The following is a 14,261-nucleotide window of genomic DNA, read 5'->3' on the forward strand; positions in this document are numbered from 1 at the left end:
GTCTCTTTGATACGCTGGTGTCGGCACACATTAAAGAAACAGTTGTCAAACAGGTTTAACCCAGTTTCTGATGGCAGGTGTCAAAAATTTGCGTAAATTTCAGTTAGGTTATTTTAGTCACAGAAAGTGTCAGTGATAATATTATGTTTCTAAAGTTTGGGTTTTGAAAAATACGAGTAAAATTAAGTGGATTTCAGGAAATTACTGGAGCCAAACACGGTAAGATACTTTCTTATGGTCAAAAAAGAATGTGTAAGCTTATGTAATATAAATCCCTACTGCTTTGTTTATCAATACTCAGTTTACAAAACAAGTGTCGCCTTCGCACTTCTCGGTAATCTGAAGTAGGCGGAGCTTAAATAATGCTATCGTGTATTCCAGTCGTGTCAACAGGCCGATAGCGGATAACTGGAGGAGTGTGGATAAAAAAAATCGGGCGACTTGAATTTCGCTTTGATGTTAGATTAGAGCGAAGTGGGGAGTTACAAAGCGACTATTTCGCTCAAGTCGCTCCCTAGCTCAAGCCCTGCTTCTGAAATTGTATTTTATGGCAGAAGAGATGCACTTGTATTCATTTCTTTATGTATGTATTATGCCTCTCTAGAGGCCATAATTTTCAATGGATCTTCATGAAAATTGGTCAAAATGGTCACCTTGATAATATCTAGGCCAAGATCGAAACTGGGTCACGTGCTGTCAAAAACTAGGTCAGTAGGTCTAAAAATAGAAAAACCTTGTGACCTCTCTAGAGGCCATATATTTCACAAAATCTTCATGAAAATTGGTCAGAATGTTCACCTTGATTATATCTAGGTCAAGTTCGAAACTGGGTCATGTGCCGTCAAAAACTAGGTCAGGAGGTCTAAAAATAGAAAAACCTTGTGACCTCTCTAGAGGCCATATATTACACAAGATCTTCATGAAAATTGGTCAGAATGTTCACCTTGATGATATCTAGGTCAGGTTCGAAATTGGGTCACTAGCGGTCAAAAACTAGGTCAGTAGGTCTAAAAATAGAAAAACCTTGTGACCTTTCTAGAGGCCATATATTTCACAAGATCTTCATGAAAATTGGTCAGAAGTTCACCTTGATGATATCTAGGTCAAGTTCGAAACTGGGTCACGTGCCATCAAAAACTAGGTCAGTAGGTCAAATAATAGAAAAACCTTGTGTCTTCTCTAAAGGCCATATTTTTCATGGGATCTGTATGAAAGTTGGTCTGAATGTTCATCTTGATGATATCTAGGTCAAGATCGAAACTGGGTCACGTGCGGTCAAAAACTAGGTCAGTAGATCTAAAAATAGAAAAACCTTGTGACCTCTCTAGAGGCCATATATTTCATGAAATCTTCATGAAAATTGGTCAGAATGTTCATCTTGATGATATCTAAGTCAAGTTCGAAAGTGGGTCACGTGCCCTCAAAAACTAGGTCAGTGGGTCAAATAATAGAAAAACTTTGTGACCTCTCTAGAGGCCATATTTTCCATGGGATCTGTATGAAAATTGGTCTGAATGTTCATCTTGATGATACCTAGGTCAAGTTTGAAAGTGGGTCACGTGCCTTCAAAAACTAGGTCAGTAGGTCAAATAATAGAAAAACCTTGTGACCTCTCTAAAGGCCATATTTTTCAATGGATCTTCATGAAAGTTGGTCTGAATGTTCATCTTGGTGATATCTAGGTCAAGTTCGAAACAGGGTCATGTGCGGTCAAAAACTAGGTCAGTAGGTCTAAAAATAGAAAAACCTTGTGACCTCTCTAGTGGCCATACTTGTGAATGGATCTCCATAAAAATTGGTCAGAATGTTCATCTTGATGATATCTAGGTCAAGTTCGAAAGTGGGTCACGTGCCATTAAAAAGTAGGTCAGTAGGTCAAATAGTGAAAAAACGTTGTGACCTCTCTAGAGGCCATATTTTTCATGGGATCTGTATGAAAGTTGGTCTGAATGTTTATCTTGATGATATCTAGGTCAAGTTTGAAACTGGGTCAACTGCGATCAAAAACTAGGTCAGTAGGTCTTGAAATAGAAAAACCTTGTGACCTCTCTAGAGGCCATACCCTTGAATGGATCTTCATGAAAATTGGTCAAATTGTTCACCTTGATGATATCTAGGTCAAGTTTGAAACTGGGTCACTTGCCTTAAAAAACTAGGTCAATAGGTCAAATAATAGAAAAACCTTGTGACCTCTCTAGGATCTTCATGAAAATTGGTCAGAATTTTTATCTTGATAATATCTTGGTCAAGTTCAAAACTGGGTCACATGAGCTCAAAAACTAGGTCACTATGTCAAATAATAGAAAAAACGACGTCATACTCAAAACTGGATCATGTGGAAAGAGGTGAGCGATTCAGGACCATCATGGTCCTCTTGTTTTGTTGTTTTTTAGCTTTATAATTTCATATTGAGGATTAACCTTGACATAATTCATTAAGTTGAGTGAGTTATTTGAGTGCTTCAGAATCTGTTGTTACATACCAACATACTCAGAATAATAGATGTCCCTTTACCTTCTGATTGTCTAACTGAAAACAAAATTCATCAGTATGTGTTTGAAACTTGACTATCACCATTTGCACTGCTTAATATTCTTGTTTTCATTGAATTATGGCTTTGAGACTTTGTACATAGTTACATGTATGTTAAGACCGGCTTTAGGAGAAAGTACCATAAATAATCTTTTATTTGGATTATGGTCCTTTTCTGCACTCTGCTTTCTTTAGTACCTAACATTGTTGAGTAAGACCACATATCTAGAATACTAATTGAGTAATATCCTGTAATTTGAAGCACTTCTACATTAAGATAAACAAGAACTGTAAAAGTACATTATACCATATTTTTGTTATGTTTTATAAGGACTGTTATTGAGATTCAAACATGTATCAATAAATTGAGTTTGGTCATTAGTTGAAACAAATATCCTCAGTGTAAGTCATCCCCCAAAAGGTATTTTTAGCTCACCTGTCACAAAGTGACAAGGTGAGCTTTTGTGATCGCGCGGTGTCCGTCGTCCGTCCGTGTGTCTGTGCGTGCGTGCGTCCGTGCGTCCGTCCGTAAACTTTTGCTTGTGACCACTCTAGAGGTCACATTTTTCATGGGATCTTTACGAAAGTTAGTCAGAATGTTCATCTTGATGATATCTAGGTCAAGTTCGAAACTGGGTCAAGTGCCTTCAAAAACTAGGTCAGTAGGTCTAAAAATAGAAAAACCTTGTGACCTCTCTAGAGGCCATATATTTCACAAGATCTTCATGAAAATTTGTCAGAATGTTCACCTTGATGATATCTAGGTCAAGTTCGAAACTGGGTCACATGCAGTCAAAAACTAGGTCAGTAGGTCTAAAAATAGAAAAACCTTGTGACCTCGCTAGAGGCCATATATTTCACAAGATCTTCATGAAAATTGGTCAGAACGTTCATCTTGATGATATCTAGGTCAAGTTCTAAACTGGGTCAGGTGCCGTCAAAAACTAGGTCAGTAGGTCAAATAATAGAAAAACCTTGTGACCTCTCTAAAGGCCATATTTTTCATGGGATCTGTATGAAAGTTGGTCTGAATGTTCATCTTGATGATATCTAGGTCTAGTTCAAAACTGGGTCACGTGCCTTCAAAAACTAGGTCAGTAGGTCTAAAAATAGAAAAACCTTGGGACCTCTCTAGAGGCCATATATTTCATGAGATCTTCATGAAAATTGGTCAGAATGTTCACCTTGATGATATCTAGGTCAAGTTCGAAAGTGGGTCAAGTGCCCTCAAAAACTAGGTCAGTAGGTCAAATGATAGAAAAACCTTGTGACCTCTCTAGAGGCCATATTTTTCATGGGATCTGTATGAAGGTTGGTCTGAATGTTCATCTTGATGATATCTAGGTCAGTTTCGAAAGTGGGTCACGTGCCGTCAAAAATTAGGTCAGTAGGTCAAATAATAGAAAAACCTTGTGACCTCTCTAAAGGCCATATTTTTCATGGGATCTGTATGAAAGTTGGTCTGAATGTTCATCTTGATGATATCTAGGTCAGGTTCGAAACAAGGTCATGTGCGGTCAAAAACTAGGTCAGTAGGTCTAAAAATAGAAAAACCTTGTGACCTCTCTAGAGGCCATACTTGTGAATGGATCTCCATAAAAATTGGTCAGAATGTTCACCTTGATGATATCTAGGTCAAATTTGAAACTGGGTCACGTGCCTTAAAAAACTAGGTCAGTAGGTCAGATAATAAAAAAACCTTGTGACCTCTCTAGAGGCCATACTTTTCATGGGATCTGTATGAAAGTTGGTCTGAATGTTCACCTTGATGATAACTAGGTCAACTTTGAAACTGGGTCAACTGCGGTCAAAAACTAGGTCAGTAGGTCTAAAATTAGAAAAATCTTTTGACCTCTGTAGAGGCCATATTTTTCAATGGATCTTCATGAAAATTGATCTGAATGTTCACCTTGATGATATGTAGGTCAGTTTCGAAACTGGGTCACGTGCGGTCAAAAACTAGGCCAGTAGGTATAAAAATAGAAAAACCTTGTGACCTCTCTAGAGGCCATATTTTTCATCAGATCTTCATGAAAATTAGTGAGAATGTTCACCTTGATGATATCACGTAAAATTCAAAACAGGGTCACGTACCTTCGAAAACTAGGTGAATAGGTCAAATAATAGAAAAACCTTTTGACCTCTCTAGAAACCATATTTTTCAATGGATCTTCTTGAAAATTGGTCAGAATTTTTATCTTGATAATATCTAGGTCAAGTTCAAAACTGGGTCACATGAGCTCAAAAACTAGGTCACTATGTCAAATAATAGAAAAACCGACTTCATACTCAAAACTGGGTCATGTGGGAAGAGGTGAGCGATTCAGGACCATCATAGTCCTCTTGTTTGAAGTTTAATATCAGAAGAAGTGACTGTATGTATTCTAAAATGTATGATTAGCTTGACGAGCATTTTAAATTTCACATAATTGTATGTGGTGTAAACAAAACTTCTTTATCAAGTTCTTCCTAGAATTTTCTAATTAATTTTGATGCTTGGAAAATATAAATGTTGTATGATTATTAGAATACACTTTGCTTTCAAAGCATCTTGTCATGGATTTTTTTATGAGTCTGTCCCAGTAAACAGAGCAACAGCCGATTCATTTAATATGTAAATTTTGATATTGATGAATTTATTTATTATGATATAATCATTTAAGCAAATGCTACGAAATTTCATGCCCACAAAATTAATTGTTTTACAGTATAATGTAGGATGGTAGTAATTCTCACTCGCTGAATGTACATTTGCATTGACTGAACGCTATCAAATCTAGGTTAAGACTTTAGTCAGTATATTATACACTTGATGTGTACATACATCCAATAGGTGAGACTGTAGTGTTTGCATATAATGTATAATTATCAGTTCTATCAGCGATGGACCTTTATTGTTATTTTCACTTATATTCTTGTGCTATCGTTACAGTATTATAAATATTATAATATGGTTAAAAATATATAGTCTAAGAGGTTATTTTTATGCATGCATATAGTTATACTGTTATATTATTTGCAAGTGTTCTATGAAATAGATGTTCTGTACCTTTAAGAAGGGTTAAGAAGCTTGCATGCTTTGATGTATCAAAGGAGCACCTGTGTTATACATGTTTGTCCACAAACAGTTGATTGTAATACAGAGGTTAAGATCTAGACTTGACACTTAGTCTAGACTGATAAAAAAGATATAACTGAAAAAATTTATTTACCCCTCTTTAAGTTCAGTAAGTATCTTACTACATTAAAATGTACATGGTTTTTACTCCAAAATAAGATAACATAAAAGTGTTTTGTGAATGTATAAATCTAAATTTTGTTAGCTTTTCCATTTTCAGTTTTGGAAACTGAAACATTTATTATGCCCCTAGACAAAAAGTGTATGGTGGCTCATATTGGAGTCATGCATGTCCGTCTGTCTGTCTGCCGGTAATTTGTGTCTGTTCCTTATCTTCATCTTCTAAACCTTTGGGAAGATTTTCATTAAACTAGCGTCAATTCTTTACCTCATCAAGATGATGTGCAAAGAGCACAACCCAGGTCTATAGGTCTAAGTTTGGTGTCAAATAGCTTAACTTCATATCCATATCCACTCTGTATTGTCTAAACTGCTTGATATATTTTCATAAAACTAGCATCAGTAGTCTGTCTCATCAAAATGACATGCAGAGCACATAACACAGGTCACTCAGTCCAGGTGTAAGATAATATGTACGTTCGGTATCTTCTTAACCGGGATAATGATAAAACTAGGCAAATATTCATTCATTGAATCTCATCATGGGGATGTGCATAGTGTACAACACTGGTCAAGATAAAACATGAAAGACAAAGTTTAGGATCACAACATTTTATTTTTCCTGTATCAGAGGGGTGTCTGAGGGTGTTAATAGTACTTAGTGATAATGTAGTTCTTGTACATCTTCTGGATTTTGTGAACCCCTCTCAACCAGGCTGGTCCTTTATTTAGGAAAATTTCTATTACGATGGATTTCTTTGTTTACGGGGTATATTTAGGTCAGCTGATAATAAATGAAACAGTCTGGAACCAAAACATTTACACAGATCAGAGAATTTCCATATTTTGAAGGTGTTTTGGAGTATATGCTTAATCTTACTATTGTTTGAAATTTTGAAAATATTAATTTCTTACGCTTGATTGATGCACAAGGAGACCTATAAGGTCTGACCACTTGGTTTTGCTGTATCTCTTTGATTCCAGCAGGTATAAAAGTTTTTATTTCACTCCTCATATTTATATTTAGATGTAAATGAGGTTTGAAGCCAAAATTTTTAGTCCTGTTTGGTGTTGTGTTACCAGTGCTGTGTGGATGGGTCATAAAGTGCAGATCAATTCAGATCATACCATTTTTGTTGCAAACACTTCTCAAGTGCATTTGAACTTGAATTATAATAATGTTATACCTGACCCAGGTTTCATTTATATTGTTTAAGATAATTTCATATCATACATCTCTGTAACATTGTGGTTTTCCTCCACTTAATGTTGTAACTTGGATATTAATGTATGATTTGCAGGAGATCTGGAGTGGTTTCAAGTGTTTGGAGGATAAACTTAACTGTAAATTTGACATGTAGATATTGTACAGTTAAAATGATTTACAATTCTCTCAAGGTTCACTTGATTTCCTGCATCTAGTGTTAGTTTGGAACACGCTGATTTGCACCAAAGAATCAAGCGGCCGATACCTAACAACTTGATAAAACACTGATTTTTTCATATTTTACAGACTGCATGACATAAATACACACTGTTTAGAACTTGCTGAATGGCAATGTTTTCTACAACAATTTATCAATGTAAACAAAACAAAGTCAGGATGCGTGCTCCTTTCTTTAATTGATTTATTAGCTCACCTGTCACATACTGACAGGGTGAGCTTTTGTGATCACCCTTCGTCCGTCTTCCGTCCGTCCACAATTTCCTTGTGAACACGATAGAGACCACATTTTGTATTTGATTTTAATCAAACTTGCACTCAGCTTGTACGGGCATAATATCTCGGTTCCTTTCGAAAACTGGCCAGATCCCATCATAGGTTCCAGAGTTATGGCCCCTTAAAGGGCCAAAATTTGCTATATTTGGCTTGTGAACACGATAGAGACAACATTTTGCAATCAACTTTAATCACACTTGCACAAAACTTGTATTGGCATAATATCTCGGTTCCTTTTGAAAACTGGCCAGATCCTATCATGGGTTCCAGAGTTATGGCCCCTTAAAGGGCCAGCCCCATGTGGTTCTGGGACGATCTGTGTATGAAAAGAATTGGAACCACTGCCTTACCCTTGCATGATCGTAAGAGGCGACTAATAATGTCTTAACACTTGGTTTTGCTGTAACTCTGTGATTCCAGCAGGTATGCAAATTTTGATTCCATACCTCATGTTTTTATTTCGATTTAAATGAGATGTGAAACCAAAATTTGTAGTCCTGTTTGGCGCCATATAACCTATACTGTGTTGGTGGGCTGTAAAACCCAGATAAAATAAAACTTAAAGAGCCGAAATTTGCTATTTTTGGCTTGTGCAGTCATATAGAGACTTCATTTATGGTTTGATATGATACAAACTTGCAAAATATCTTCAACAACAATAAATTTTGGATTCCATGATGAATCTGTCAGATCCAGTCAAAGGTTCTGAAGTTATTTTATATCTGATTACCTCCCCTGATTTCAATCAAAATGAGTTTGTATCAGTAAGTACTTATAGGACTCATTTGAAATTTCATTATATCATTAATTGGACTCAGACAATCGGGGTAGATAACTATGGACTGATTTTATGTTAAATTACCTCCATTTATTTCAAATTAAAATGGATATATCTCCGTAACTAATGAAGATACTGATCTGAAATTTCATTTATGCCATCAGATGGACTTTAACAATCAGTGAAGATACATATTGACTGAATTTATGACAAATTACCTCCCTTTATCTTTTATGTAAATGAATATACCTACCAGCTTCTAATGAGATTTGTTTGAAACATTATTTATGTCTTCCATGGTAAGAAATTTCTACTTTTACTTACATTTCTAATATATTGTTGTAAAGGCTTGTACTCTGTATCTTCTACATGCATATACCAATGCATGATTACCTCCCCTGATTTTAATAAAAATGGATTTATCACAGTAAGTATTTATACGACTTATTTGAAATTTCATTATTGTCATTAGTTGGACTGAGACAATCAGGGTAGATAACTATGGACTGATTTATGTCAAATTACCTCCCTTTGTTTCAAATTAAAATGGGTGTATCTCAGTAACCAATGAAGATACGGATTTGAAATGTCATTTATGCCATCAAATGGACTCAGACAATCAGTATTGATAACTTTTGACTGAATTTATGACAAATTACCTCCCTTTATTTTATGGAAATTAATATACCTCAGCAGCATCTAATGAGATTGGTTTTAAATGTTATTTAAGTCTTTCAGGGTAAGGAATAGTCATGCTAGTACAAAAATGCAGCATTTGAGCCAAGAATCCTCAATCTTGGTATGGAGATTGGCTATGGCTAGTATGTGACCTATAGGTCAAAAGGGACTGTTGCAAGAAAATATTTATCCTGATTATATTTAAAGTGTATGCCTATGTGATCTATGTCAAAACTTGATCTTATTATTAAGAGCAATGGTACTCAGGTGAGCGATATAGGGCCATCATGGCCCTCTTGTTGATTTATTGATCATTTTCATTGTTATTGTTTTTTTTGTTTTTTTCATTACATTATATATTGCTAACAGAATTGTAAGCTTTTAAAACAATGTGATTTTTGCATATGTTTCTTTACCTTCAGTTAATACACAGAATTATGGTTGTCTTCATTAAAGAGAATTCCGATATTTTTTTTCCTTTCATAGAATTTTTTTTAATTCATATATATGATAGGAAAATGTGTGCTGAAAACAATGAACAAATAAAAATAATATGTCACCAGGCTTGTTTTTGTGAAAAATTGCTTTGAACACACCCACTGTTGCTGAAACTGCCAGCGATTTTTGAACATTTTCATAATTTTCTGCTTTTTTATAAATACCAACCAAAATATACATCCAGGCAGCACAATACGGTTTTTTTCTTATTACAGATTTTATCATATATTTACTTGATATCATAGTCATATCTGTAATACTCTATCCTTACAAAGATGGGTACAAATGAAAAAAAATGTTGTTTCATATTCACTTTTGTGAACTTTTTTCAATGAAAAATACCCATAGTGAAGAATATTTTTTTAAATTTTGAAAAAACTCTTTCATAGAATTTTTTCCTTTTTTTCTTGTGTATAGATAATTGTATTGTGAGCATAAAAAGGGCTAAAAATGTATGGGTCACCAGGCTATTTTTAGCTCATCTGATTTTTTGAAAAAAAATGATGAGTTATTGTCATCACTTGAGCGGTTGTCGGCGTCGGCGTCGGCGTCTGCGTCGGCGTTGCCTGGTTAAGTTTTATGTTTAGGTCAGCTTTTCTCCTAAACTATCAAAGCTATTGCTTTGAAACTTGGAATACTTGTTCACCATTATAAGCTGACCCTGTATAGCAAGAAACATAACTCCATCTTGCTTTTTGCAAGATTTATGGCCCCTTTTGGACTTAGAAAATATCAGATTTCTTGGTTAAGTTTTATGTTTAGGTCAACTTTTCTCCTAAACTATCAAAGCTATTGCTTTGAAACTTGGAATACTTGTTCACCATCATAAGCTGACCCTGTACATCAAGAAACATAACTCCATCTTGCTTTTTGCAAGATTTATTGCCCCTTTTGGACTTAGAAAATCAGTTTTCTTGGTTAAGTTTTATGTTTAGGTCAGCTTTAATCCTAAACTATCAAAGCTATTGCTTTAAAACTTGCAACACTTGTTCACCATCATAAGTTGACCCTGTACAGCAAGAAACATAAACTCCGTCCTGCTTTTTGCAAGATTTATGGCCCCTTTGGACTTAGAAAATATCAGATTTCTTGGTTAAGTTTTATGTTTAGGTCAACTTTTTCTCTTAAACTATCAAAGATATTGCTTTGAAACTTGCAACACTTGTTCACCATCATAAGCTGACCCTGTACAGCAAGCAACATAACTCCATCCTGCTTTTTGCAATAATTATTGCCCCTTTGGACTTAGAAAATCATTTTCTTGGTTGAGTATTATGTTTAAGTCAACTTTTCTCATAAACTATCAAAGCTATTGCTTTAAAACTTGCAACAGTTTTTCACCATCATAAGTGGACACTGTACATCAAGAAACATAACTCTATCCTGCTTTTTGCAAGAATGATGGCCCTTTTTAGACTTAGAAAATCATGGGTAGGACAATATTTCTATTACACTAAAAAAAATCAGATGAGCGTCAGCACCCGCAAGGCGGTGCTCTTGTTTATGTTAAGACCGCTAGAATACAAACACTTGTTCGGACGGAAATGGCGCGAACCTGCCCAAATTGATTACATGTGTCTGCTAAAAGTTTTAAAAAAGTTTTAAAAATTCTTAATTCTTTCTATAATTGCATACTAAATAATCTGAAAGGTGATATTGTCTTATCAGTACTAAGTCAATTATCTTACATTATATGAAAAACACTGTCTTTATACTAAAATGCGATGTGAAAACACAACCACAAAAATAGCAAGATACCTGTCAGGCATGATACTTGTCAATACAACATAAACCAGTATCAACATTTGATTACTGATATAACTTATCAAAAATGTTATTTCATTCAAGATTCCTCATATTTAAGATTGTCTGTAACATGTTTCAACAAATGTTGACTTTAGTTCAGTTTTCCATAGAAAGTGTCGGCTGCGCAGAAAGATGCGCATTAAAAACTATAGGAATTCCCTTTAACATGTTAAGATTTTGTAAAGAATATTTGACAGTGTCAAAATTGTTATGCCTCAAGTTGTGGAATTACTGTTAAATCCACCTTTTCTGAAGAGAGAGTTTTCCAGTGTTGTATTGTACTGTTTGTATTGTATCATTGTACAGCACTCCAAAGGTGATAATAGGAACTTTTTAAATTTTCAAAATATTTCAATTAGTTTTGAATATATTAGCAGAAAACAATTTTGATATGTATTTCTGTCATTTTGGACCCAAAAAACATTATCTTTTAGTAATCACTCCTTTTAAACAAGTAATGGTACTGTCAAAATTGAAAGATGGACAAGTTCATTATAGAAATTTGGCAGGGTAAGGGTTAAGGTTATATATAACTCATGTCTGATTCTTGCAAAATAAAGCCACAATTCTTGAGAAATGCTTCTACAGATTAGGTGTCACTGGATGAAACAGTAAATATGCTGTTGACACTTATGCTGAATTTATTTGCATTGATTTTATTTTGCATTTGCATTTTAATTCTTGATATTGATAGTATCTCAAGGAGTTTTGTACTGTACAATGAATTTGATTTGATAAGGTTCAAATTTATTTAAATATTCAGTAAGTCTGAATGGTTTCTAACTCTTTGTATTTTGTAAAAGTTATCATGTAAATTGTGATAATATCTCTTCAAAAAATAAAATATCTCTTACAAGCTGTTGTTTGTTGCAATGGATTTAAATATTCATGAATTTTATTTTATACCAGATTTATACAGCTCCCTATACAAAGGTGTTTTTACATACAAAGGCATCCGCTTGGGGTGCCAAAGTCATCTTCTGCTAGTACAAGCACAGCGATCTGACTAGAGGGACAGAGTGAGAGAGAGCCCCTTAAAAAACAGAGAGAGAGGAAAATACATTTGATACAGGCCTGTCCAGCTAACTTAGCCTTGTTCTTTGCGAGTAGACAGTCTGGGTCTTTAATACACCTTGTGTGTAGCACCAATACACGCTTCGACTTCTTTCCTTGAAAAAAGCCAGTACTGGCCTCTTGGTTAGGTGGGAGACACTAAAAGAATTCCTCAGAAATTTCCTGTGCCTGGACTTTGATTCGAACTCCCAACAAAATACCTTAAAACACAAAATAAACAGAAATTGTGCAGGATGTCTGTTAATGTTGACTGTATTATGTGACAAGATCTGGTAACAAAAACTGAGTCAAAATTAAAAGGTTACAGTGACATTGAGACTGAATAGTGTTTCCAAATACTGGTCAACAATGGTCAAACTTCATAGTTTGATTGCCTGTGGATATCATATGGGTCTGTAGGTCACAGTGTCTTGTGAATGGCTTCTGAGCAATAACTGAAAAACACTGCTCATTTTAGAATATGACCCCTATTGCGTTCTACTTTAGGTGTAAGTAGGTCTAAGGTCAAGATTATAGTAACCTTGAGACTTGAAATGGGTTCTAATCAAAATCAGAGAATTCACCTATGGCCATCAAAGGACCTATAACATTATTGTCTATGGTCAGTAAATGACAATTTTTGGTTTGCTAAGACCAAAGTGACTGAAAAGAGTTCCTGATCAATAAATGCCAAACGTTTCGACTTTCCTAGGACTGTCAAACATGGGATTACTGCCTGTAGCCAGTGGATGGCCACTGTTGTTTCGAGGACAAAGGTCGATGCCATTTTCATTTCATTTCCATTCAGATAATTTTTGTTGCTTTTAGCACTGGCACCAGAGCACCAAGTTGTGCTTTGAATTTTGTCAAAATAAATTATAAACAAAGATAAACACAAAAGAAACTCAAAATCGCAGTCTTATACGATATGCCCCATTCATATTTTCCCTGTAATTTTTTTATTTGTTGGATTTAACGTCGCACCGACACATGATAGGTCATATGGCGACTTTCCAGCTTTAATGGTGGAGGAAGACCCCAGGTGCCCCTCCGTGCATTATTTCATCACGAGCGGGCACCTGGGTAGAACCACCGACCTTCCGTAAGCCAGCTGGATGGCTTCCTTACATGAAGAATTCAACGCCCCGAATGAGGCTCGAACCCATATCGATGAGGGGCAAGTGATTTGAAGTCAGCGACCTTAACCACTCGGCCACGGAGGCCCCTTTCCCTGTAAAATAGAGAAAGTATGAACTGGATGATATGAATAAGACTGCGCTTTTGAGTTTGTTTTGGGGTTATTTTGGTTTGAAACTTATTTTGACAAAATTCAAAGCACAGCTTGATGCTCTGGTGCCAGTGGCTTTTAGCTCTCCCCAACTTTGTTCAGTCTGAGCTGTGGTTCACATCTTCTCCCATGGAAATACTAGTCCACTCTGTAGCATCATGGCAAGGTTCATTCTCACTTAATGAACCTTTATAAATCCTTGTCTTTAGCATCATTATGGAGTTTGGAACTAGTAAATTAATTCATTCAAAACACTGACAATGCCATGCATTGCATAGAAGAAAATGTCGAAGTACAATAAATCTTGTGATTTCTCTAGAAATAGTGTATTCTTATGTGTGTGACATTTATTAGACCGAAAGACAAACCGTGGTTTAATTCAGAAATTCGCAAATATTCGCATCAGAGAGATAGACATTTTCACAGAACATGCTAACAAAACATCATATTGGCTGTTCGCAAATAATATGAAGGAAAAATATGGAAAAGAGTTTTTTTTCTGGTTACAGTCTAGAACTTTCATTGAATGACTTTAAGCTGCGTAAATACAGGCAAACAGTAAAATTGCTTATTAAGGATAACTGTTCGAATAACGAAAGTGCACCAACCCAAAAATGTAAAATATAGCTATTTATTGTCCGATATCGATAAAGCAAATGTTCTTAATGAA

General features: G+C 35.2%; 1 long non-coding RNA gene across 1 annotated transcript; it reads left to right on the forward strand.

The window, feature by feature from the left end:
* The first annotated feature begins 377 nt into the window (after nt 1-377).
* Nucleotides 378-12,106, forward strand: LOC128547402 (uncharacterized). The gene is made up of 2 exons (XR_008366505.1): nt 378-10,206; nt 10,555-12,106. It is a non-coding gene; the product is annotated as an uncharacterized LOC128547402 (long non-coding RNA).
* The last annotated feature ends 2,155 nt before the right edge of the window (nt 12,107-14,261 follow it).

The sequence above is a fragment of the Mercenaria mercenaria genome, chromosome 12, assembly GCF_021730395.1.
Source record: "Mercenaria mercenaria strain notata chromosome 12, MADL_Memer_1, whole genome shotgun sequence".
Classification (NCBI taxonomy): Eukaryota; Metazoa; Mollusca; class Bivalvia; order Venerida; family Veneridae; genus Mercenaria; species Mercenaria mercenaria.